Source organism: Sorghum bicolor, chromosome 9, assembly GCF_000003195.3.
Source record: "Sorghum bicolor cultivar BTx623 chromosome 9, Sorghum_bicolor_NCBIv3, whole genome shotgun sequence".
Taxonomy (NCBI): Eukaryota; Viridiplantae; Streptophyta; class Magnoliopsida; order Poales; family Poaceae; genus Sorghum; species Sorghum bicolor.
In genome coordinates this window covers 16,915,529-16,920,621 of record NC_012878.2, presented here as the reverse complement: position 1 = coordinate 16,920,621, position 5,093 = coordinate 16,915,529, and positions in this window count along the sequence as shown.

Below are 5,093 nucleotides of genomic sequence, written 5' to 3'. Positions count from 1 at the left end.
AAAGGATCAAGGGACCACTCTTTTTCAAACTTTAGCTAGTGTTACAAGCATAGGACTCCATTGTGATTCAAATGGTGGCCAGCAGGAGGCAAGTGGGGCCAATACGGGGGTCGGCCGACCCCCATATTGGAGCTCCCAGAGCATCCAAGTGTTGGGTTGGAACCTCTATGACTAGCAAGGTTGAAATGTGGTGAAGTGGGCCCCAAGGTGGGGTCGGGCGACCCCCCTTTGGGAGCTCCAGCAGCTCAAATTTTTATGACAAGTTATTCTCAAGATTTTATTTATTATGGCTAAACATTTTGTCGAAATAAGATATGCAAAATTCAAAGTAAGAATGCAATTGAAAAGTGAATAGTAGAAATTGAAATGCAGAAAATAAATATGGGATAACTACTGATTTACCTTATCAGTAAGGGCTCCATGTTTTAGGTCCGTAGAGCAGGACCTCTCCATCTTGTTCATCCTTCGGGTGCATCAGATGGTCCCGGAGACGTGGACCTTGATTGCACCTCTTTCTCCCGCCATACTTGCTTGGTATTGATTTTTGGTTCAGCGGGTTCCTCTTCTTTCTTTTCGGCCCTTTTGGCCGACTTACCTCTCTTGTCCCTTCGGCGTCGGATGTGGCGAGGCTTAGTCGGAGGTTCTTTGTCCTTCACCTGCATGTTAGCTTTATAACCATTGAATGGACATTTTACCTTCCATCCTGGGAATTGGAGGTGAATCTGGCCGGACCCCACATAGATGACTGCATTGACCGTGTTGAGGAATGGCCTTCCCAAGATGATCGAGACATCATTATTGGATCCCATATCTAGAATGATGAAGTCGGCAGGGACGTAGTCGTCTTGAACTTTTACCAGTATGTCCCTTGCCAACCCCTCAGGGAACCTGATCGTCTGATCTGCCATCTGCAAACGAACAAATGTGGGGTGCAAAGGCCCCCCTAGCAAATTATCATAAGTTACCTTGGCCATGATGTTGACACCCGATCCAAGGTCGCAGAAGGCGTTGTGGAAGATTTGCGGTCCGATCTCACAGGTGATGGTCGGCAGGCCTGGGTCGTCCTTCTTGGTGATGAAGGGCGAATCCAGAAGATAGCTCCAGTTGGATTGTACCGGAGGCTTACCGAACCTCGTAGTAACTAGTTTAACTCCTTCAATTGGGTCCTCAGGTTTCCCTGGGATCTTACCTTGCTCGAAGGATGGGACAGCTGCTGCTAATTGAGCTAATTGTGTTTCTAGCATTTTGTTAAAGCTCAACTGATTTTTCATAGCAGAGTTAAAGCTATCCAACTTTTCACTTAAGTTTTCAAGGATCTTATCATTAGCCATCATTTTCTTGTTAATGCTATCATTGATTTTAGATTGGCCTAAGACAAGATCTCTAAGAGAAGGTTGGTTACCAAAAGAATTATTGAAATTTTGATTGTAACCATTACCTTGATTACCTTGGTAGAAGGGGCGCGAGTTCCATTGCTGTTGTTGGGGCCGGTACCCATTGTTGTTGTTGTTGATGAAGCTCACTTCCTCCTTTGTTTCGGGACAATTGTTTCCCGAATGATCATCTCCTCCGCACACTTCGCACCATGAATCAGATTCAATGGCCCGTGCAGTGGCGTAAGGTTGAATGGTCTCTTGCTTGGAACTTTCTTCCATCTTCTTCATTAAGAGGTCCATCTTAGCAGAGAGCATGTCCACCTCATTCAAGGCATGGACACCTCTTCTCTTGGGTTGGAGGCGTTCCTCATTCCATCCTTGGTTTATAACCATCTTTTCAATGAGGTCCTTGGCATCCTTGACATTGTGTTGCAAGAATGCTCCTCCAGCGGCAGCATCAAGGTGACTACGGGCCAAACCGGTCAGGCCATGGTAGAAACCTTGGATTAGGAGCCACTCCTCTATCCCATGATGAGGACAGGCGCGAATGTACTCCTGCAGACGTTCCCATGCTTCGGGAATCGTCTCATCTGCTTGCTGTTGGAAGCTGGAAATCTTTCCACGAAGGGCGCTGGTCTTGCCCATCGGAAAGAACTTCTTGAGAAATGCATTGGCGCACCTCTCCCACGTGATCACTTCACCCTTGTTGGCGTAGAACCATTGCTTCGCCTTCCCCAATAACGAGAATGGGAAGAGGCGAAGACGGATGGCGTCTGCGGCGACATTCTTGATGGTGAAGGTGCCGCACACCTCCAAGAAGTGTTGGAGATGGGCATTGGCATCCTCGTGTGGCTTTCCACAGAAGGGATTAGCTTGGACCATATTGATAAGCGCAGGCTTCAACTCAAAAGTCGCATCCCCCAAGTTAAGCTGCGGACCCGTGGCGACATTGTCAGCCGACGGCGCAGAGTACTCAGAGATGGTCTTCTGGGCCATAGCTTCTTTGATAACCGGTGCAGATACTCCTTCCTCTAACGGATTCAGGTTCGAGATGAACCTTTGAGGTGGAACTTGACGACGTCTAGTTCTCCTCAACAGTTGCTCAGGATCTTCAACGAAGTTTGACGGCAATTGGAAACCGCTCATACACTGTCAGGCTTCACAATAAAGGAAGACAAGACAAGTGATGGGTTATCCCTATCACTACTTGATAACTAGCAAACTCTGGATTCTCTTTTTGTTAAAACTCTTAGACAGACGCTCTCCCCGGCAACGGCGCCAGAAATGCATGTTGACACTTCTTAACGCAACCACCGGATATCGGCGACGGCGCCAGAAGTGCCCTGATAGGGTAACTCTATTTACTATTGGATAATTCCGCAAGCGCACAGAATGTACCGCTGTAGCACTTCACCAAGGAGTATTCCACGGTATCGTAATTTATATTTTCCCAAGGGAAAGCGGCTAAGTGTGTTTAACAAAAAGGGGAATGAGATTCCTAGAGTTATCTAGTATCAACTAGTGAATAAAGGTGGTAAATAACGAATTGGAAGGGTAGTGGTGAATCCAAGGTCCTATGCTAAAGGTAAATGGTAGAGTTAGCTAGGTGGGAGGACAACGAGTGAGTAAAGGACTCCTATGTATCTAACTTGACTTCTGTGACTTACTTTAATAGATAATTGTCTTAACTACGATAGAGCCTTACTAACTGTGTGCGAGAGATAGCCGAGCTGGTAAGACGCTTAGAAGGTTTTTCACCTAACCCCTTACCGAAAGCGACTATTGGGCTTATGGACACCTTACCTTTTAAGAACTAGCCTGTACGTGAGGAGAACCTAATGCCGCCCATGATCTGTCACCTACTAGGGAGTGCGCTCCTACTTTCCGTTCAAGCCAGCGGTAATCAAAGGTAATCTTAAGTATGAGCACCACGCTCACACTTAATCCTACAACGCTAACTAGTTGCAGCTAGCTAGAGCTCCTATACAAGATAGGACGATGATGCACACACAGGAGTGGTTACAGGTCACTAACTTCACTAAGACAACTATATTACTAAAGTAAATGCACAACAAGACTAAAAGACTTGCACTAAGTAAGAACTCAGTAAAGTAAAGTAAGAATAATATATTAATAAAAGGAAAGTCTTACAAAAGTAGAAAGGTACAAGAGCTATACCAGACTCTCCAGAAGACGACTCCGGAGACCCCGAGCTTCGCTCGACTCGACTCTAACTCCCACTCTAGACTAACTACTACTCTACTTGTATGCTTGGAACTTGTAATGCACTTGGCCTTGGAATTGCACACTTGAAATGAAGGATGGAGGCTGCCTTTTATAGAGGGAGATGGAGTAGGGGTTACTCCATCGCCACGTCATCGATCCGTGTGACATCTTCTCTCCACCCTTGGATCAAACCGACCTCACAACCGCCATTTGATCAACGGCAGGGGCAAATCAACATGTGGGACATGTGGGGAAGGTCGGTGGGAGGCCACCGACCCTGGAACCGCCTTTGATGTGGGGTCGGGCGACCCCACTTCTGGGCCTCTGGGCCCACCAGCAGTGTCCACAGGGGTCCCTTATGTCGGTGGACTAAGTGGCACACCTGGGTCCCACCAAAGAGGGGTCGGGCGACCCCCTCCCTGTGGGCCTAGGGTGTCACCTGTTGTCCCCTCGATCTCCTCTTGATGATTCTGATGTTGGCTTTGTCAAATAATGTCTTGAATTTGTTGTTCCTACATAAACAAGCTAAGAGTACAAGTGGAACTAGTTATGGATAAAATATGTTCATGTCATGTCGTTTCCCCTTGCAACCGAGGCATGTTGACGGTGTTTTGTATGTGGATTTCTATGGTATATCCACCGTCAACAAGCGGGTCCCGCACGTCAGCGACCTAGAGAACAGGTGACCACTCGCCAGTGAATGCTCGCCGATGGTGAGCTTCTCCGGCGGATCCAAGGGCACCAACGTGCTCCTGGGGTGATTCCGCATCGATGGAGGTAGGTGACACTAGGGTTACAGCGACGGAGAGGGGTCGCCGTCGGCCATGGCGGCATGGCGGAGCTACCCCGGCTTACGCTTGCCATCTCCGACCGGTAGAGTGTCGGGGAAGAGCGGCTTAAGCACCAGTGAGACAGTGTGGAGCTTTCTAGGTAGAAACGCCTAACCCTAATGGCTCCGGTGAGTCTGCTCACGTGCGGGGTGCTCGTCGGCGGTGAGCGCGGCGGTGCGGCGGCCATGTTCCCGCATGACGGTGACAACAAGGCCGGAATGGCGTGGCACGAACCACAACCAAGACCTAAGAGGACCCTAACATAACTCGGAGGGAAGAAGGAAGGCAAGAACAGAGCAGCGGCGAGGTTCGCCGGAGTCAGGGTCACGACGGCCGTGAACCCGACGATGGCGATTCCCGAAATGCGGCTCACCTCGGGGAGATCCCGTCCAACCAAGGGGTGGAGAAGATGGAGGATATCGAGGCAGACTTGGAGACGCTCGGAGGCGAGGTGAGGCGCAGAGACGAGGGCGCAAGGAGCTCGCGAAGCTCTCGGCGGCAATGGCGATGGCGTCGTCGGAGTCACGAGAGAGTGGAAGGGAGAGAATTGACGAGCGCTGGGTGAGTGCGGGGTGTCGTGGCATCCATGACGACGCTGATGGCCTGACGAGTGGGGCCAACGCCAGCGTATGGTCGCCAAATGGCAGCCAGGTGCTGCGCT